The sequence below is a fragment of the Mirounga angustirostris genome, unplaced genomic scaffold, assembly GCF_029215605.1.
Source record: "Mirounga angustirostris isolate CCGP_5_RB_7025 unplaced genomic scaffold, mMirAng1.0.hap1 SCAF_12, whole genome shotgun sequence".
In the NCBI taxonomy this organism is placed as follows: domain Eukaryota; kingdom Metazoa; phylum Chordata; class Mammalia; order Carnivora; family Phocidae; genus Mirounga; species Mirounga angustirostris.
In genome coordinates, this window is record NW_026991720.1 from 55,677,129 (window position 1) to 55,700,075 (window position 22,947).

At 38.1% G+C, this 22,947-nt stretch overlaps 1 protein-coding gene and 1 pseudogene across 1 annotated transcript in view; both read right to left on the minus strand.

The window, feature by feature from the left end:
- The window catches only part of HDAC9 (histone deacetylase 9), a 918,445-nt gene that overhangs the window by 307,557 nt on the left and 587,941 nt on the right, over window positions 1-22,947 (minus strand). The window lies entirely within an intron of this gene.
- Window positions 1,192-12,401, minus strand: LOC123836051 (BTB/POZ domain-containing protein KCTD5-like; annotated as a pseudogene).

The following is a 22,947-nucleotide window of genomic DNA, read 5'->3' on the forward strand; positions in this document are numbered from 1 at the left end:
AGAGGTGTCAGAGCCTCTGACCTACCGGTTAGCAGTCCCCGTGGTCAAATGAGCACAACTACCCTGGGAAGCTGCAGGTCAAGAAGCAGAGAGCTGCTCCCGCTGAGCCAGGTCTTGACTCTGAGAATCCCTACCTCCAGCTGAGAAAGGTCTGTTCTCAAAGTACTCAAACAGAAGTTTTTAAAGGAATCCTAGTAGCTTCAATGCCACTTCCCATGGGCAGAGCCCATGCGGGTTGTAAATGAAGTCTCAAACATCCCAGAAACATCAGGGAGAATTGCAGTTATACAAAGAAAACAGTAAAGTGCCAGAAGGAGACACTTGTGATGCACTGTAAACATCCAATTTCATTGTGACCTGTCATTTCAGCTCCAGAAGCCAGTGGTCAGGTCTCCCACACGGAATCCCATCCCAGCCGAGGCTAAGGCACCAGCTCCTCCACAAGTCCCTGAGAGGATGCAGCAAAACTTCTACTTCCTTTAAAATGATTAAATAGATCAATGCAAAATGTAGCAGCACTTTGAGGCATTTCTAAAAGGTAAAAACACTGGATAGGTTATCCACACTGGGCAAGTAGAGATAACAAAAACCGCTCGCCTGGGAAAATACAAATCAGAAGACTTGACTGCCGTTCCAAGCCAGGGTCAGGCAGGAGGATCCTGGCTCAGAGGAAGGCCTAGGCCTCAACGCAGAGGCCCAGGAGGTAGTGAAAACGCATAAGCTGCTTCTGTCTTCAGCTGTCCACAGAGGCTGAAAAATGGCCAACCGATTGCACCTGGCAGGCAGGGCGGGCTCCCTGGTGCGCGAACAGGTAATGAGCAACCTCCTAGACCCCGGGACCACAGTGCTGTGGCCACCTACCAGTGAGGCCCAGGCACGATTACACACTGTTTATGTAGCACTCAAAGTGCTGCCCTTTAATGATCTTCCGGCTCGGTCGGAAGCGTCCTGTCGCAGGCCTGGGCGGCACTTGCAAAATTCCAGCAGAGGCCCCCCCCCGGATGCCCACTAGGCCTGCATGCCTCCTCTGTGTGGGGATGCCCGGCCTCGCCACAACTGGTCCCGTCTCTCACCGCCCACCTCAGATGCGGAAACAATTCACAGCCAGATTTCTAGACAAATTGTCAAAAACAGGTTTCTTTTCACAGCCAAGCTTCTTCGACATGACAGTTGCATCTCGGGAAAAGGTAAAATGTTTCTTCAGCTGCCAACACGGTGTTCCTCATGTCCTTGAAGCCCGTCCTTGCAAAATCCTGGCTTTCTCGCTGGGCTCACTGGTCATGCCCTATGGGGAGTTATGTGGCTCCTCGGAAACCACAGAGAAGCACTGGGCCTGGTCTTCACTCCGGTAACCGTAGGAAGAGCCACTGCTGACCAGCGGCTCCAACTTCCAGCCCTCAAACGCCATTAATCTCATCCACGCGAGCTCCTCCTCCTCCCGACACTGAAGCACGTGGTACACCACACCTGTGATGTTTTGCTGTCTCGGTCTCTAATTTTATCCTTCACAAGTCTTACTACTGAGGAAACAGAAAATTCTGCTTCCTCCAACACTCCTTACTCTGTCCAGTTCGGCACAGGCACCAAGCGGGTGGAGATGCTGTTGCATCCTTGTCCGAGTCCAGGCCGGATGAGCCCAGCACAAACGGTACACTTAAGATTTCCGGTCGCACAGCATCTGCTAGGTGGTGAGGAAATACGTTCCGCCTTCCTTGCACTCGATGTACTAGACGCTGCGCCCGGGACCCCGGGCCGTGCCCTGCAGCAACAGCTCAGGCCGCCTCCCCCCCACCCCCCAGTGCCACCCCGAGGCGCACTCCCCGAGGCGGACTGCGGCCTGTGCCTGCGACACCACCACACGGTCCTTCTCCACCAAGATCTCAGCAAGCCACACCGCAGCGCCACAGAGAACACTTTCCGGTTCAGGGGGTGAAACGCCTCCAAGTGGTCAGAAGGTACAAGCTTTCAGGGCTCCTGCCTGGGTGGCTCGGTCATTAAGGGTCAGACTTGATTTCTGCTCAGGTCATGATCACAGGGTCAAGATGGAGCCCAGCCTCAGCTCCACCTAATCAGCGGGGATTCCGCTTGAGATTTTCTCTCTGCTTCTCCCTCTGCCCCAATCCCCTTTCTAAAAAATAAGTCTTAAAAAAAAAAAAAAAAGGTACAAACTTTTAGTTACAGATAAGTCCTGGAGATACAATGTACAGCATGGCAACTGTAGTTAATAATACAGTATTAAGTATTCAAAAGAAAAAAGTAATGAAGCGCTGGTGCATGCTACAGCATGGATGAATCCTTGAAAAAATTGTACTAAGTGAAAGAGGACAGTCACAAAAACCATGTTTGTACAATTCCATTTACGTAAAATGTCCAGAATAGACAAATTTTCTTTTATGGAGACAGAAAGTAGCTCCCTAGATTAGGGTGGGAAATTACTGCTGATGGGCACAGAGTTTCTTTTGAGGGTGACGAAAATGTTCTAACATTGACTGTGTTGACGGTTGTACAGCTGTGTGAATATATTAAAAACCATTGAATTGTACACTGAAGTGACTCAACCATATGATACGTGAATTATAACACTTTTTTCATCATAATGCGAAAGGTTTCTATCCATTACCTCACAAGATAAAATATATTTACAAATAATCTTTATTTCATTTTTATCTCACCTTTCTTAATTTCTCCTTTTGTGCATATTCTGTTAACATAAATAACATAAATAAATAAGTGGTATGCTTATATATTTGGAAGGATATATTTTATATCTGTTTATATGTATAATGGTTATATACATAAGTACCTGCTAAAATATTTGTATTACTTGTGATTAAGAAAAAAATTGTGGACTCTCCAAAAGAATTGGAGAGTAAAGTGCTCCTTTTTAAAGTAAAACTTTGATAAGGTAGAGGGTACCGTCAACAAATACCTAAGACTGTTTATTATTCCCCTTTTCCCATCACAATGGGCAGTATTTCTGAATTCTAGTGTGCAAGAGTGGCATCCAGTCCAGGAGAAGCTAGAATAACAAGTCTGTGCTCAACAACAGAAAGCACTCACTATATCTATACTAACCTTCCAGTTCCTAGTGGTGGCCCCTTGTAGCAGAGGTCAGGCTCCAGGTAGATAAATTATTGTTCCCACGTACTCACTGGTTGCTTCCAGTGAGGTCAGGTCAGTCTCAGTCCCTTCTTCTCAGGTTCTTCTCATTCCAAACAAGAGTCTGTGCTTAGCATATTTTTCATGCCATCAAACAATATACAAAAAGGCACAAAGGAAAGGTAAAATTTTATATGTCAAATATTATCCTCATTTTCAAATCATGAGGAATCTATAAACAACAGTATGTCTCCTAAGGCAGAGCTGTTGGTAGTTGAACACTACAAAGTATTCAGGTAAAGCATCACCAGCAGAATCAGGGGGAATAGTTTTCAAGTGTAACTACCATTTATATATGTGTGCAATGTGAGTATGGTGTGTAGTTTAAACCATGATTCTGGATCAAGGCTTAGAGGTTTATTTTATCCTATAAAACAGAACCTATTTGACAACATTGTTCCTCCATTAGGTGGAATGTTGGTAAAAGTTACTACTATGTACAGAATATGTAAATTGATTCTGATGCATTTATAGACATCCTCAGATATAAGAGTTCTGGGAGAAAATACATTACTAACTTGGTTGCACTTTGCATTTATATCTGTGGTTCCTTTAGAAATGTTTAAGATCCAGCCACTTTGCAGTGCTCTTGGAAAATGACCGTTTTAAATCAGTGGGGATTTTACTCCACTACAGAATACAAAAGAAACCACATTTGAATTTTGAAATTAAGTAAGTAGCTAGTCCATAATGAGTAATTTCTTTCACAATAAAAAGTAAAGAAAACAAGTTATATTTTTGTTCCTTTATTTGCTTTTTGGTTCTACATTTTTACAATTGCCTGTAGAAAAAAAATTTCAAGAGAATAGATTGAAATTATTTTAATTACAGAACAGGCCAGAGGAAGATGACATTGTGCAATGGCCTAGACCAGTATCCTCTGTCTGGTTGATGGCCGATGAACAGTGCAGCATGAACAATAGAGCGCTGGTCTAGAAATAATAGCCTGAAGATAAAGAGAGAAAAATAGGGGTTTCTTTTGACTATGATGAATCTCTTGAGCATTTCCTTTATTCCTCCCCTTTGATAATTAGAGTCCAGATATAAAACAAATCAGAATGAGAGGGACGACAAGCAATATAAATCATTGCTATTTAAGACACATGAATTTGATAGATTTATCTTGAATAAGTGTTCTTAGCCTAGGTTCTCTGGACGAATTCTAATGGATAAAAAACCCCCGAAATTTTGTACAAAGTTGTATTAGTATGTGCATCTGTGAATTTTCTGGAGAGACAGTCTGCAGCTTTCATCAAAGAAATTCTTAATTTTAAAAAATGTTATGAATCACAGCTCTAAAAAATGCAGTAAGTGGCCTTAATAATATCCCACTAATTACAACTTTTAGGTTGCTGTTTCCTCCACAAGCACACCTTTACCAATAATCCTAGGATCCATTTGCTAAGATAAACGTAATATAATACACCTCAAAATACTTAAATTTTTGAAAGGATGCCTTTGTAAATATTTCCCCAAACCTAAAAAATAAATATCACAAAAAAGGCATTGTAACTTAAACAATTCTGTAATTATTTCTTGACTTTGGTGGAATTTAATGAATTAATTAATCTGTTCACTCATTCACTGTATTAAGAGTCTATTAGATGTTGGGCATCATGTTAGAAACCAGAAGATACAATGACAAATGAAACAGATACAGTCACTCCCCTACGAAGTTTATAGTCTAATGAGGGGGACAAATATTCATCAGTTCTTCACAAATAAATATAAAGGAGCAACGGAGGTAAGGCATATAAGAGAGTCAAGAAAAACTTCTCCAAGGAAGGGATATTTGAACCAAAAAATGAAGAATAAAAAGGATTTAAGTTGACAGAGATGAAGAAGAATGTTCCATGTGGAGGCAACAGCATGTTCAGAGTGGGTCTGGTGGTAGGGCACCTGGTAAGTAGCATGGAACTGGTGCAGGTCAACATGGATAATTATAATGAGAGGAGCCTGCGGCATGTTGAGTGAGACCGTACAGAATTTGCATCCTATATACCAAACAATGAGTCATGGAACACTACATCAAAAACTAATGATGTAATGTATGGTGATTAACATAACATAAAAATATAAAATAAAAATTAATTAATTAATAAAAAAATAAAATAAAATAAAGAGGCTGAATCTTAATCCTAAAAGCAATGGCAAGTCAATGAATAGTTTTAAGCTCCCAAGAGTTTGGGCCTGGGGATTGGACATTCAGTGGGGTTGATAAAAACAGGTTCATATTTTGAAATGATCATTCCAGCAGAATAACTCATATATTATGTAGGGTGGATAACTTCATATTCATGCACCTTCCTAAGCAAACTAAATAAAGTTATTAAAAAGCATAAAAACTCCTAGGTTTGTACTCCAACCCTATCATTTTACAAATGTGAAAATTAGGGGAAATTTACATAACCTCTCAGATCATCTTTATAAAATGAAATAATAATGTGTATCTGATGAGTATGTTTTTTATTTTAAACTAAAATTGACTCTCTATTAGCAAAGTAAGGTTGTTGTTGGGTCAGTCTTCTACCTTATCTCTGGTCTCATGACTAATATCACAGTCTCAAGGTTGTTCAACAACGTTTGCCCACTTCAGCAACCATCAAATACGGTGCTTCTCAGATTCCATGCTTGTTTAGCTCCTCTGCCAGAATTAAACATGTTTATTTTTCTTACATATATTTTTATTGTTTTACTAAGATTTTATATTAATAAAGATTCTTGTATTAAAGCCCTGCATAGTTATCAGGATAACAAGACAAAGCTTTGTAAATCTATTGTGATGTGTCTTATCTTAATATCTTTTAGCTATTGTTTTCTAAAATATTCCTGGTCTTAACCCTCAGGGGTCAATAACTGTTATCAGCTCACCTACCATGCTTATCACAATACTATTAACCTTGTTTTTTAATTAGTAACTTGGCCCATACTAACAAAGGTGTGCAGACTCTGCTGAGTGGTCTCACTTGCGGCCATAAATTGTCGACATCCACCAAGAGCCAAATTTTCCTTTATTAAACTCACTTTTCACGGTTATTTCTAAAGGCTATTGCCCACTGTATACGCATATCAAAGTCTTCAGTCCTGCTATACAGTTTGTGTTGTTTTAGCCTCAACTTAGATTAACTTCAACTACCTGATTTTAGTAGTGTTCATCAAGTGGAAAAACGTCTTTTTTTATTACAATAGGATATCCTTTTAGGTCTCCGATTTTTTTCAAAATATTTTATAGTTTCTGGAAGAGCATAGTGGTTAAGGGGTATGGGATCTAAAGCTAGATTGCTTGGATTTGAATTCTAGCTCTGTCACTTGTTAGCTGTGTGATTTTGGAAAAATTAAATTCTCTAAAATGAAGATGATAGTTGCAACTATGTCATAAGATTTTCATAAGTGTTGAATTAGTATATTAATATACATATTTTATAATGGTGCCTGGCATATATTGAGCATTATGTAATGTTAGTTGTAGTTATAATGGTTGTCATCGATTATACCAGAGCTTATCAGCAATAATAGACACTGTAATTAATTCTTTAAACTTATAATGTGGAATTAATAATAGGGCAATGTTAATTACACTTTTGTTAAAACTCTCAATTAAAGAAACTTAATCAGGATAGCATTTTGTTAATATTCTGACAGTATATAAGAAGGCCTTTCCATTTGTAGCTTGAAATAACAAACTAGTACTTAAATTGGTACAATGATCATATTGCCTGTGGTAAGAATTTTTTCAGTGTTTGCATCAGAAATGACCATTTTCATAAATTTTAGAAGTTAAATGATAATGATTCTCAATTTCAAAAAGTTTTCCCAGGTTTCCCCTTATAACCGATCTTCGATAATTCTGTCTTCCCTGAGATTATCCTATTTGTTGCACTGCACTGTATTTAAAATGTTTATCGATCTGCATTTATCCTTTCCTACTTCTGTGGATACAGACCAATAGATTTCTTTTTAAAATCCTAAAGGGGAGATAGCTATAACTTAGTATTAACAAAAGAACCTTGAAATATCTAAAAAGAACAAATGCATAATATTTAGTACTATTAGATAATGCTTCAAATTACAGTTTAAGATCCTGTCTGATATTATTTGGTTTATTTGGATTTAATTCTGAGTAGAGTGAGCAGAGACAATGTAAATTTCACTAACATAAATTCCTGGCATACATGAATGAACTCTTCAATTTAAGTTATTTTGTCTCTCTGAAAAATATAAAATAATATTATCATGCATATTTATGTACATATTATTAATAAAGTATCAAAATTGCTACTGAAAATTATATTTATGAAGTAAATCAGAAAATGTGCAGTAAGTATGAATAAGATATTTAAAATGATTATGTTCAATTATCACTGAACTTACTATATTTATTTATTACATGTCAGTAAACATGCAATACCTAGTGTTACTGGTGTGACTTTTTATCTGCTGCATTCTTCAGCCAAAAAATAAATAATAATAATTATTGTTCACAACTTGCTCACAATTTGTTCACAACTTAGTAAAAGCTAAAATAGTTCTCATTATTATTAGATGGTAAGTCTGTCATTAGTTATACCTGGAGATTTCAAACCATACTTATTAGAATATGGGGTTTGAAGTAAGGTCATTGGAGGAGGTTGCAATAGATGAGGGATGAGAAGAAAACTGAAAGTGTGTTGTTAACCATCTTTAAGAGTTTTAACCTCATTTTAGGGCACCTGGGTGGCTCAGTTGGTTAAGCGACTGCCTTCGGCTCAGGTCATGATCCTCGAGTCCCGGGATCGAGTCCCACATCGGGCTCCCTGCTCGGCAGGGGGTCTGCTTCTCCCTCTGCCCTCTTCCCTCTCGTGCTCTGTCTCTCATTCTCTCTCTCAAATAAATAAATAAAACCTTTAAAAAAAAAGTTTTAACCTCATTTTAAATGCAGTGAGTATTCACTGACATATTTTAGAAGGTGAAAGAGCATGATTATATTTGCATTTATGGAGGACTAAATACTTCATTTTACTTGAATGGAAATTGAAAGAGTGGTTATTGGCAGAGCTGATGAGTCATGACCAGTGGGCCATTGTGTGAGCCACAAATCCTTCATCCTGCCTGCCCAATGCTCCCTGAATCTGTTGGATATTTGCTTTGGTTGGTATGAGTTTGCTTTGTGTTTGGTGAAGGGAAAAAGAGGAGTTCTGGTGGGTTATGAGAGAAAAGATGGGACAAGATGAGGAATGGAGAGGAGCAAACAAGGCTGCCCTCTGTTTGGCCCCATTGAATGATTATTGGAGCTCCAGGAGGCCAGGCCTTCAGTTAAAGGGTGAAAAGACCTGCTTTTGTATGAGATTTAAGGCACAAGCACTGTTCTTTGGTGCCTCCTATGACAAAACGGGTCAAAGTTTGAAAGAGGGCATTTTCTCATTTTTGGCAGAAGAAATCATTTAAAACTAAAGGAAATGAAGGGCCTTTTGGCATTCTGATGATTGATTGTAAAGCTTTGAGAACGAGGGACGCAGCAACCCAAGTCTGGGCAGCGGTGGTGGGCATGGCAGATCATGGCAGGAGTTGGTGGTGTTCAAGTGAGCATGGACTCATTCCTGAACACATAAGTACTAGAGAGCATTGAATCAGGCTCTTGTTCCAGAGTTATGGAATTGGGGACTATCATGACCGCAGACAGTGGGTAATTGTTGCAAATGTGACCTAATTTACTCACTGGCCAGCCACATGGATTACAAGTGAACTCAATGAGTCCAACTACCAGAGACAAGCAGGAGACTCTATAGTAATCCAGTTGACAGTGCTGGGTGGTCAGACCCAGGACTTCAGCAATAGGTTGAAGAGAGGAAGATGGACCTAAGAGATATTTAGAAGCCAGAATCAACATAATTTGATGAATTGGGAAAGTGTTCCCTACTTGAGGGAAATGGGGAGCAATGATGAAGAGCATGGATTCTGAAATCAAACTGTTTTGTGTTTATCACTCAACAGCTATACAACAGTAGGCAAGTTACTTAACTTCTTAAAACCTCGGTTGTCCCATATTTTGAATTTGTAAATTTTGAAAAACAGTAGTATCTATTGCTAGTATCTAATAGAGATTCTTGTTAAAATTAAATGAGATGATCCACCTAAAATATTTAGCACAGTGCTAGGCACATTCTACACATTCAAACATATTAAAAATTATTACCAAACTTGCAGAGTATTCAAATTATGTATAAATCAAACTGTTAATTTTAGAAGGTCCTATTAAATGCAAATTTTAAATGTTCTTTACCATTGTTAGTCTAAAATCATATTTATATGTATAAATGTACATACATATGCACATATGTACAGTTGGCTGATTTTCACCACTGAATAGTAACAAATGTGTTACATAGACTTTTTTCTCTATTCCATGTGCTCTTTATTGTTATTTAAACTCAAGTGGTTTTCCTTGTTAGGGGCATAGCACATAATTTTTCACTTAGCTCATCTAAGAGCAATTGATGTACCTTCAACTCCTGGGCATAAATGCTAGTCATCCTGTTAGATGAACAGATGTATCATCACTGACACTATCACCAATATGCTGATTGTTAATAGGCTAATATCCTGAATATTTAATTGCCTTTAGGCTTTGATTATACATGAATTTTTCCTACCAGAATATGTATATATGTGTGTATATACATATGTCTCTATGCATATACATGTATGTATGCTGTGCTTTTGTGTACATCTGTGCATGTATGTAAGTATGTGAAAATAACAGCTTGGAAGAGAGATTATATAAATTCAAGATTTCAAATAATTAAACAAATACAAAAGTGACATAAGATAAAACATCAACAAATTGTGATCATAAATAATCAAAATCCTTCTTCCCTGGTATTTCTCAGGAGACAGCTCTGTGTCTAGGACGGCCCTGGCAGAACCCTGACTTAAGTCTTGAGAGGGAGTAAGGAATAGAATCACAGAGAAAGGAAGGTGCCCTATTACTTGCATGATAATCTCTGAAATTCCCCTGTTATCTTCTAAATGTATGAGGAAAAGAGTGAGTCTCTTTTGTTCATCATTAGATGCCCTAGTCACAAATACAAATATATCACAGTGCTCAATAAATATCTGTGAATCAAGCTATACTATTTGGGGTTCTGAAAACTCTGAGTATATTTTTAAATTTTAATCTAGTTCTTTAAAAATACCTTGTTTAATAGATACAATTTAACCCATTTTACCAATGAGAAAATTGTTCTCTAATATGAAAGTGACTTGTTCATGATATATGGCAATTAAATATCTGGAATTGAAAAAAGATCCAGTGTTCTTTTTGCTTGGTCGGGAGTCTGTTTTAACAACTATATTAGTTAACAACTATGTTATTTTCTCAATAATATTTCAAATTATACACATGTACGTGTGTGTGTAGAGACAGGGTGGGGCGGGACGGGAGAGGAAAGAGTGTACTTTAATCTATATTGATTTCTTTTTTAAGATTTTATTTATTTATTTGACAGAGAGAAAGAGAGAAAGAGCACAGGCAGGGAGAGCGGCAGGCAGAGGGAGAAGCAGGCTCCCAGCAGAGCAAGGAGCCCTACGCAGGACTTGATTCCAGGACCCCGGGATCATGACCTGAGCCGAGGGCAGACTCTTAACTAACTGCCACCCAGGCATCCCAGTCTACATTGATTTTTTAAATTGATTTTGTGAGTTTTTGTGTTCCACATATAACTGGAAGTTGAGTTTTCACTGTCAAGTGAGTGACCGTATTAGCTGGGATTGTCCACAGAGACAGCAGCTGACCTACACCTCTGACCTCCATCGGGCACTCTTTCATGCCTAGAATCTTCCCTCTCAGTCCCCCATTCTTAGCCCAAAGCTCTCCTTGTTGAAGTTCTCTCACTCCCTGTCTCCCATTACTGCAGCTTGTAGACCTCACTGTGACTTCCATTCCCTTCAGCCCTCTTTTGGCTTTATTTCTGTCCCTTTCTAGCATAAACTCCATTATCACTTCAAGCATCCAGAATACTGGTGTTTTTCAGGGTGTTTCCCCAGATCTGTAACCTCTTCATCAGTCTCACTATGTGCTTTCTTTATTTTTAAATTAATGTTACAAAGCGCTGCTAAAGAAAGCCAAAAGTTAAGCAGTAGGTGCCCTTCATTATAAATTCCGTCTCAAGCCTCAGCTGGCCTCTCAAGTCAGCTGGATAATCTGTCTCTATGTCCCAAGTCCCCTTCCTCCCTCTTTTCCCTTAGCAGCTCTTCCAAATTCCCATCATTCTCCGTAAACCCTTGACCCCACTCAGCAAATGACCTCACCTTCTACTTCACAAAGGAAATAGAGGCCAACAGACAGCAACTCCCTCAACTTCCTGCCCCCTCCTCTACATTCTTATCAGCACCCACATCCATCCTTACCTCTTTTCCTCATTTTTCAGTTGAAGCAATGTTTCTCCTCTTAGCCAAGGCTAATCCCACCACCTGTGATCTGGATTCCATCCCCTCCCGCTCCCTCAGGGACATGCTCCATCAATCATCCATGCTCCTGTATCTTCAGCCTCTCTTGGTGTACTGGCTCTCTCCCTTCTCCATACAAAAATGCTCTTTGCTTACAACTCAAATACACACACACACACACACACACACACACACACACACGCTCTTTTCCACCCCCCCAACCTCTTCAAGTTACTGCCAAAACTTTCTCTTTTCTTTCTTAGCCAAGCTTCTTAAAAAAAGAAAATTTCCTCTGACTTTAATAGGAATACATGCTCATTTTAGAACATTTAGAGAATAAATATTTTCAAAGAAGAAAATAATAATTGCCCAGAGATGACAACTGTTAATATTTTGGTTTTGGATTTTTTTAGTTTTTTCTCCCCCTATAAAAAAATTGGGTTTCATACTGCATAAAAGTTTGCATCTTGGGGTTTGTTTTTTTTTTCACTTACTGTGACTGATTTCCATATTCTTAAATACTAAATATCTGTTAGTGGTTGTTTATTATTGCATTATATATGTAACAATTTAAATGCCTTCTTTATTAGAGTGTTAAACTGTTTTCAATTTTTCTCTTCTACAAATAATCATAAACATGCTTCCTGAAGACAAATCCATGCTTTTTCTCTCCTCCTACTTACTTCTCTGCCTAAGACAATCTGTCTTCTACCTCCTTCATTTTAGATTTCTCTCATTAAAGTTACCAATAACTCTTTACCAATGTTAAAGAGATTTTTCTGGTTTATCTCACTGAGCTTCTTTGAGGTACTCGACATTGTTAGTGATTATTTCCTTGAACTAATCTTCTACTCCAGAATCCAAGAAACAATGTCCCTATTTTCTACTCTTCTAGCTCCTCCGTATCATCCCCTTTGCATATTCTTCTTCCTGGTCTTGCCTTAGAAAAATGGCTTCCCTGGAGCTCCATCCCCAGCTCTTGGCTCTATAACTACACTTTGCTCTTGGGGGTAACCAGTGACTCATCCTTCACTCAATATGTTGCTGGTTTCCAACCTGCATACCCAGTTGGGTTTATCTCCTTTGGGGAGCCTTTTCTACCTCTCAGTCAAGCACTCTGAATTCTTTTTCCTTTTCTAAGCTTTTGTGGAATCCTATACCTAACTCTATCATAGCATGCATTGCTTTTAATTTAACTGTTGGTGACTTGCCCTTCTCTTTCCAGGGATTCTCAACCTCAGTAATATTGACATTTGGGGCCAGATAATTCCTTGTTGTGGGGCTCTGTTCTATATGTTGCAGGATGTTTAGCAGCATCTTTCTCCTCTATCACCAGATGTCAGTAACAACCTGCCACAGTTGTGATCAACAAAAATTTCTGAAGACATTGTCAAATTCCCTTGGATACAAAATCTCCCCCAGGTTTCAAACCACTGGTGGCTGTGCAAGGGTAGGACCTGTGTATTCATTACCTTTTGCCCATCCCAGTGTCCAGCATATAAATGATGTCAAAAAAATGGGCCAAAATACAAGGTAAACTGAGAAAAATAAAAATTAATAGGAACAGATTGCTGATTTTCAATACCTATCATGGATCAAGGAAACTTGTTAGTAATATAATATTTGCTTGATGGTTGACAATGAAAATGGAATGTTTTTTTAAGAACAATAAAGTCCTTAACCTCAAGGAGCTTACAATTTTAGAGAAAATAAATGAGTCAGACATGCAATCAACATGCATATGGAAACTTAGTTAGATGAACAAAATGTTTAGGTTTGCTGTAGCAGTTTGGACATTTTATTACTACTCAGGGAAAAGAAAGCAAAAATGGAAATCTTTCAGAGGAGCTAGATCTTTTATCACATAGGAACAAAAGACCTGGTTGGTACAAAACTAAGAGAGATGGGGCATTTCCCAGTCATATGGGAAAGACTGGGGAAAGGTTCAAACAGATGGGTCAGGATCTAGGTCTTCAAGGACGCAAGTTTGCCCAGATTATATACATAAAGCAGATTATTTCTCTGAACTATAGGATTAATTTAGCTACTGAGGATAGGTTCATGTTTCATTCCAGTGAAATAGGTTATGTTGCCTAAAATGTTTTAAATTAATTCAATTTAATTAGAAAGCATGGATATATGTGTTCAGTTAATTATTGGCATACAAGATGGCAGATCTATTTAGATAAGCAGATATGAGCAAATAAGAGGAGTCGTGTTCCACAAGCTATCCCAGTTTTTCTCAAGCAAATTCTGCTCCCCAAAGGACATTTGACAATGTCTAGAGACATTTTTGTTTTTCCCAACTGGTGAGGAGGTAGAGAAGTGTGCTACTGGCATCTAGTAGGTAGGGATAAGAGATGCTGCTAAAATACTAAAATGCATGGGAGAGCCTCACACAACAAAGAATTATTGGGCTGACATTCTGGAATGTCAGTAGCGCTGAGGTTGGAAGAGCCTCATGTTTATGGATCCAAAACACCAATTAGCATGTTAAAGGATCTAGACTCCTATAGTTAAATAAATATAGATAAATTTAAATTAAAAATAAAATTAAATTTAAAATTCATTTATTTAATACCTTTAAACCCATGATCTCACTAGATTATTTTATCACAAACCCTGACAATGTAAGATATATTGGGTAAAACATATTGACTAAAATTAAAATATATCATTAAAAAAATAAAAATAATTTTACCTGTTTCTTTTTATTTTTCAATGCGACTACTAGAAAATATAAAATCACATATGTGGCTTGCATTATATTTCTGTTGGACAACACTTATCTCTCCATTTCTTATCAATAAATAAAAATTATTCCAGTTCCTGTAAAATGTTGAAAATTTTTTTGAACCAGTGGTAATTTATACTTTACTCCTTTTCCTGTCCCCCTATCTTAGTTTATTATACTGGAGCCTAGGAATTACTTGCTGGTCATCAGTAAGCTATACAGACTTTAAAAAAAAATTTATTATTCAATCTGTGTATGTGCAAGAGAATAGCTCTTCTGCTGCTCAGATGTTTAAAGTCAGATTTGGTGTTTCAGCAGCTATTGAAATCCCTAATATGTTTAAACTTGGAGCAAATTCTTGCTTCTATACTTGCTTCGAATCCTATTTTTGTCCTATTTTTGAAATAACTAAAAGGAATAGAATATCAAGGTCAAAGCAGGTGAGAAGGTCATTTGAGAATGTCCAGGTGTCAGCCACGGTTGTGGCTGTCAATGAGAATGTGTCAGTCATTAGGAGCATCTAGACCTACAGGTACAGTTAAGTAGTTAGAATCACAATTTTGGAGGAAAAATGGATTGCAGTAGAGCTTTATGTAGTACATGGAAGAATGCTGAATCTTAAAGTCACGAAAGGTAAGGAAGAGCCCACAATACTTCCCAGTATTCCTAAACAAGGAAAGTCTAAAATCTTCCAAAATCAACAGTCACAGAGGAAGAAGAATGTGAACAAAAGTAAGAGGGGCATAGGAGCTGCAACTTTGGGAATCTACAACCCCTTTTCTGTGTGTGGCCAGTTCAGTCTTGCCAAGGCTGTGTGGGCAGGCAGGCCGCGCAGAGCACCCAGGTGTCACTGGGTCCTGATGACAGCAAGGACACTCCCAGGCTTTCAAGAGGACTTAACAGATGACACGTGCAGGGTAGCAGGGTATGCTTCTAGTTTCAAAGGGCTGTTTTTGATACTGATTCTCTCTCAGCCATCCCCCTCCCCGAGCCCAGGAGTGGCAGGGATGCCACATTAGTCAAGGCAGGACAAGGTCAGGGCTTGGCCTAGGATCTGGTTGTGGGAATATGCAAAAGGAAGTGGCTAAAATTAGTAATGGACTGAATGTGTGCCAGTGTTGTGGAGAAAGGAGAGGCAAGGGAGGAGCAGCTCCAGATCCTATTTGTATTGTTCTATCCGGAGGAAAAAGTGGGAATACCACACTGCCCAGGAGGGGAGGGGGCGGGGGTGTCTGGGGGTGGATAGTACAGTTTTCTGCACCGCCCCCCCCCACACACACCTTTTTTCAGACCTGTCTGCCAATTTCATCACCTTGTTCTCCCCTGCTCTTCCAATTTGGAATCCTTTGTAAATATGTTGTATTTCATGTAATTTGCTCACTACATCTTAAAAAACTGAATCATATTGAAAAGATGGAATTGGGAACATACCAGCTTGTGCCTCTACTTAGAAAAGTGGGCAAGAAATTCAGACAGAAATTCAACATAGATTTGCTCAACATATCTTTGTCTTCTTAAAGATCAGTTACTAATTTGCATAGTTGGACATCTGACAATGGATTTCTACCCTTATTGTGACTTTTTGATGTATTCGATTTAATTTCAAAAATTAATTATTTGGGAAAACTGTGCATCCTGATGTATGAATATGCATCATATTTGTGTTTGTGATGGAACAGTGTGATGGAAATAGGAAGTCAAGGATATCATTACATTACAGTTTACAAAACACTGTAACACCTTTAATTTTTTGGTTTCCTCTGAATTTCTGTTCAGAAATAAAACATTTTAAGTATTATTTTTATATCAAATGAACATTAGAAAATCAGAATTGTGTTTCTTTTATTATGGAAAAAATACGATATACTCTGGGTGTCTGGTTTTCTTTGATTCAATTTAGAGAGTTTTAGGAAAGAACAAAATGAAACATTTTGAAGAAGGTTTTGAAGAAGAGGTCACTAAAACAAATGCTATCTACCATGAAATGTTTAATATTTTCTTGAATTCTTAAAGCATTTGTCATTCGAATGGAATAAGTGTAGGATTCACACAGTATGTGTGGATTTCAAAATATGTAATTGTCATTCAAATGGAGTAAGTTTGGGATTCATATAGGATGTAAGGATTTCAAAAGATGTAACTTCTTTACTCTTGTAGCAGGAAGTGCATACCTTCTGCACGGACGTTAAAGTTCAGCAACAGCTCACTAACTGTTAGGACAAAACCACAGTTTTTGTTGCAGAGAGCAAAATGTGGACAGAAATTTTTGATAAATGTCAGAGTGAAATGTTAATTCTAATTGTTCTGTCGAGTTGTCCTTGATTTGTGACAAGTTTGTTACTATGCAGATTTCCGAGCTGCCACGGCCCATGCAGGGATTTCACCCTGTGAAGTTACCCAGATACACCCTCCTCTCCATCTCACCTCTTTATTCCTAATTAGCTTGTCCCTGGGTTCTCTCAGGGTAGCATTATGGTTGTCCTGAAGTGTTTTTGATTCGGACCCACTGACAAATTAAGCCATCCAACGTTCAGCAAAAACACAAATTTAAGTCACAGAATTGGGAAAGCCGTACAGGTGGCATCCCAGACAAGTCACCGACTTTCATCCTGCTCACTGCGTCCTCCTTCCAGAGGTGCTGCAAGCACACGTGTATCTGTAAACTCATTCAAGCTTTTGGCTTTTGTATTTTAAGTTCTCGTTATGGCCCCAAGGTGCCTTTTTCTTGAAGTAATAATAGCACGAGGGCCAGGCAGAGCAATCCAGTTTATCGGTGTGCAATGAAATTTAGCAGGTCTCTGAAAAAGTAGACACAGGAAAATTGCAGAGCAGGAAAGAACCATGGAAAGATAGGTCTGATGCGGTGCCAACAGCCTGTCTATCCCTTTACTTGGGCCAACAACATTCAGACTAACCCAGATCACGTCTCTGTCCTTGCTCCCAAATTGCCTAAACATGCAACTTATCAGGAAGGTTTCAACTGCTTTCAGTAGTTGAAGTAAGTAAATAGTAAGAGAAAGGGTAAGAGGGGAGGGGGGGAAGGTAACTAACATTGAGACTTTCTATGTACCCTTGGAGTTGCATTTTTGACTTCACATTATCCCTATATCCCTGTGGAAGCACAGAAAATTAGAGGATTTTGTTCAAGGTTATACAGTAATTAACAGAGCCAGAATTTTAACTCGTCTGTCTCCTAGACACATGCTCCTTTTTCTACATTCTCTCAGACGGATTTATGGGAAATCATATCTACATATCATAGATCTGCGGGAATCTACGATGTCTTTGGAAATCTCATGGATAGTCCATATCTATTTCATATATGAACGAGGCATGGTATTGGGGGATGCCTTTCACATACAAGTTACCCAAAAGGTGATGGCTGTTTGTAACTGATTCTGATAAAAATCACAATTTTGAAACAGCACTGCATTTTTCTGTTGGGAAAAACATGCAATATATGTATATTATATATTTAAGAGCTGCTAATAAAATCATTTACCTTTTAGAGACTGCCTTCATCTAAAACTATGTATAAATACTAATCAGTTGAGTTTCATAATGTTAGTATATAGTAAACAGGTTTTTTTTAAACAGATGGCATAACAGGATAAATTTCTGTGATAAATAAGAGAACTTAAAAAATGTCTTTTTGGCATGCCAGATCACAGTTGTGTTAAAACACATGTATTCATTATTCTCATACATAGTTCAAGTGACTAGAATGATAGGCCAAAGCTGGGAGAAAGTCTCATTTTCTCACAGGGTTGGGTTTTTTGTTTTGCTTGGCTTTGTTTTATTTTTGCTTAAGGAGGGAAAACAAAACAAAACAAAACACTATGCCATATTTCTTTTCAAAAACAAGTTTCTATATATTCAGGTTTATTGATCCTAACATAAATTTTGCAGAAACACAAATATAACAATTATTAAAATTTTAAAATTAAGTCCTGTATTTACCTAATTGAAATGTGTTTCAGAAATTAAGGAGATGATGGTGATATAAATGTAGCAGTAAGGGCCCCAGTGAATCATTCCTTCCCATGTTTGGTCCTTAAGTAGTTTCCTCCCATGGTGACTCGGACCTTGGACATCTGATGTGCTTTGACCAATGAGATAATAAATAGCAAGTATGACAGAAATAGACACCTGAAAAGTGCTTGCCCACTGGGGCATGCCCTTCCTGGTCCCTGAGAGCCTCTGTGCCTCCCAGTATGAGCACACCAGGGCTGGCCCCCTAGAAGATGAGGGACCATATGGAGAGAGGCCCCAGCATTTCCAGCCATGCCAACTTTCCCAGAGGAAAGGTGAGGGAGTCCATCCCAGACGATTCAGCCCTACCTGAGCTGGCTTAGAAAAGAGGAACCACTAGTTGATCAGCATGTTCAAAAGAAATAATTCGTGTTTATTGTTTTAAGCCACTGTGTTTAAGTTGGTTTGTTACAGAGCAAAAGGTAATGAACTCAATACTGTTCCTCCAAAAATGTAAATATAAATCCAACTAAGACTTAGAGTGACTGAAAACTTACTACTCGCAGAGCTAAGAGATAGCTTCATTCCTAATCTCATCTTGATAAACAAATTAACTGTCTCCTTCACTTTTAGGAAACTAAATTCTAGAAAGGCAATTCCACTGTCACTAATTTTCATGCAAAACGCTGCAGGGGACAAAAAGAGGTTTCAGGGAGTGTCAAATTAAGACCAAAAAGACAAGGCAGCTCATTCATAAGACTACTGTGTGTTTCACGGAAATACAAAGCCTTCAAAAATACTCTCTGCATCTCTGTCTTTCTCTTACACACACACACACACACACACACAGAGCTGTGCAAGTAGAGGAAACATTCAAATTCCCTAATTGCTCTAAGACCTCAGAATTTTCAGAACTGTTCTCTTTCCAGAAAGGAGCCTTTTTTTCTTCTTACAGCATCCAGTGCCAGAACAAGCTTGCCTGTTACTCTATCACCATCATCTGTGAGACTATTTCCTTAAATGGGCATTCTTTTTAAGGTATTCTGGCTATTCCAGAAAAACATGATTTTGAAGAATACTTAGTAACATGAAACAATGCTAAAATGTGTATAGAAAAAAAACTATAAGATTTTACATTTAGGATGAATTCAATTTTATAAGAATCCTATATATTTTACATATAAAATAAGCAAAAATAAAAAAAATTTTAAATGTTTACCCAAATAGTAAAGGACTTTATGGAATTAAGTGAGATTTTTATTTTCTAGTTTTAATCCTCAATGGTATTAAAATATATACACAAAATATAAAATAAAAATTAGCATAAGCTGGAAATCAATGGGGGAATATCTTAATATATAAAGTAATATTCTGAGAACCATTTAGGGAAAATAACCAAGAGATTTAGATCAAATTACAGATGATGAACATTGCCAGGAGTGAGTGAGTGTTCATTAGAGTAGTAAAAGCAGGTACAGATTTTGTGTATATAAATAATTTGATTGATAAATGGAATTGCACACCATAAAGTACTTCTAAATTTTGTCATCACGTTCATCTATACTAATATTTTTTAATACACACTTCTTCCTTGCATTAAGAATCCCTCATTGGAAACATATCAAATTGCTTCACAGTTCTCCTTAGTCTTCTACCTTATTTCCGTCCCTGTCCCACTGCACCTTTCTCTCTCTTAGGATTCTAATGCACAGAGAATGTAAGAAATTATTTAAAAGCAACTCATTCAATCATTGGAATGTTTGTAAATGTTAACCATTACTCAGACTTTTAGCCTAAGCCAGTACCCTAGAAATACATTCACGCGGTCCCTCTCCCCATTATTAACTACGCAGAATACTTGAAACATAATGGTGTTGAGAAATGCGATTTTAAAATAAGGCATGAATCAACGGTTGCCCTGGCTGACACAGTTACAGGACAGAATCTGCATATTCAAGATTCCCAGTTCACTGCAGTGCCATGCATTTGTGTGGGATTTTTAGGTCCTGTGGAGTAACACATTTTGAAGATGAATTCTCGTGCAGGGTTAAAAAGTAATCTTCCCCAAAGGTGTAAGTGAGAAGTTTATTTTTTCCTTCACACAGGATGACTTTATGAAAACTGTTGCTAACGTTTTCGGCCTTATGACATATAGGAGAGTACCCTTTCTTACTGGAATATTTTGCAAACGAAAGTGACTTGGGTTTTTAACAACTAATGTGATGCAAGAATAATGAATATTATAACAGAAAAAAAATCCGAAATTGAAGTTGCCTCCTCCTTGAACGCAATATCCACCTATTACTGACCACTGTGACCTTTCTGGGAAAAGGCACTTCCATTGGACAGGGCAGTGGCCGCAAGGCAGCAAAACACCACTCAGAGTAATTCTTTACAGATGCCAGGAACCGGAAGTTTCAAGGGGAAAAATGAAAGCCATTCACTCTTCCAATGACATAGGCCTTTGATACCACAAAGCCATTTGGGCTCAGAGCTCCAAGGTCAGGAAGGCACGTAAAGATTGGTGATTAGAGAAATACTATATCAGCAAAGTGTGGCAAGCTATTAAAAGAAACTATAGCTTTTATGATTGTGTCGCTGAAGCTCCCCAGGGCTATTTGTATTAGATATTGAGTTAAGCATAACTTATTTAGTCCCAGCATTCCAGAAAACATTTTGATGTCAGCTACTGCAGGAAAGTAAACACAAAGCGAAGGAGGAAACAGAGCTGATCTCAAACAGATAAAAATGGCGTAATTTAATTTTCTGAACCCGGGCGTTTTAGAGCATTAAGAATGAGGAATTTTAGAAGGTCCTTTCAACTTGAAAAATAAAGTTTACTTAGGCATGTGGTAGAGGGGGAGAGAAGAATACAGAGCTTATATTATCAACTCGTTGAGCATGTATTAACTTCCGATCAAAAAATATTTTTGATGTCCTTAGTGAATGGCTCCCAGGGTTATAATCCGTGAGTATGATAAGAAATATGTTTCCCTCCTGCACCTGTGACTTGATAACCACATCATTTTTGTTTGTGCATCTTCTCCTAGCAGGTCTAATATTAGCATTATCTGTGACATCACTGGTTCATGAGTTTAGCATCCACCGCACACTACCATGACTAGTCTTTTTTTTTTTTTTTTTAAGACAAGGCTTTAACACTGACCACACTCAGCATGTGATAGCCAACCCTAAAATGAAAACTTGGCAAGGATGAGCATACCAAAAAATCTGTTCAATTCCATTTGAACCAGAGAAAGGAATGCTTGAACATGGACTCTTAGCTCATGCCAAGATCCCTGAGAGGAATTTCCTTACAGGTCCTATGAAGACTGAGCAAAACCTGGGGACAGAGTAAGAGGCATCTGAAAACATTAGGAATATCAGTGTCTGAAAGACTGACCACTTGAAACAGTCTTAATATAGGTGGCACTGCCGTAGAAAGGAGTTGGAGGGGGACATTTTTACCTGAAACTTTAGATGTTATCCAAAGGAAGAAGTATTTGCCATCTTTGCAAAACAGCTAGGTAATTAGAGAAAAAGAGAGAGAGAGAGAGAAGGAGGAGGAGGAAGAGGAAACATGCAAAAATGTTAATAGTGCTTGTGTCTGGGTAGCGGGCTTATGGGTGATTTTTATACTTCTCTGTTTTTGCCACATTTTCTGCAATTACTATGTACTCCTTCTGAAAGGAGGAGAAAACGAAAGAGGAAGAAAATACACGAATGATTAGGAAAGCACATAGGCCTCTAATATAAAAGACATGCCAATGATTCCATCTCTCGTGGGCCAGGCCTTGCCATGAGGAACATCTGCTTTGACATAATCTCAGAGAAGCTACTCTAGGATTTACCAGCTGCTGACGGGAATCTGCTAGACCGTTTTTAGAAGGCTGTTCCTCCAAGTTCAGGATGTGAGGCTTTGCATTCCTCCATTAGTCTTTTGCTCTTGGAACTCTAAGAGTTCTTGCCTTTGTGTCTTCCCTAGCAAAGGAACTCTCCCAGTTTCTTTTATTCGATTCTCCTCAAAAGTTGTTTTTATTTGTGTGTGGGAAAATGGAGAACTCCAGCAAATATTCTGTAAATCCCATCTCTTGCCCAAGGCTGACGATGTTCCATGAGCATGCAAGGATTACCACTGCCTCTATGTTTGGCTTGATCATTGCCTGTGCCAAATGGTTGTTAAATGTTGTGGATGCCTCCTGTAATTGCACAGCTGTACAATTCCTCATTCAGGTGATCGTAAGAATGACCTCAGGCTCATCATTATAGTGGTTATAGAACTATAATATCACCACATAATATATAATATGCTCTATTATACTATGTAATAAGTGCAACATAGAATTAGTTACATAAATATGCAACTATAACACAGTTTTATAATTTGTGGTGAAGTTTAAGATAATGTAATTATAATTGTGCAGGCAATCTAGTTCAGTGATTAGCTTGAAATAAATGGTTTAATGAAATTATCATTTTGGAATACTATGTAAACAAAGCCAGTGAATGGTCACCACCTGAATGAAAATAATAAGGAAAAGGAAAAAAAATGGTATTAAAAACAAAAGCAACCTATCGCATCTTAACTGTAGGTTTCATAAGGCAGTATCTGTCAGGAGAAAAGATATTATAGATTCTAACTTTCAAAAATAAGACTA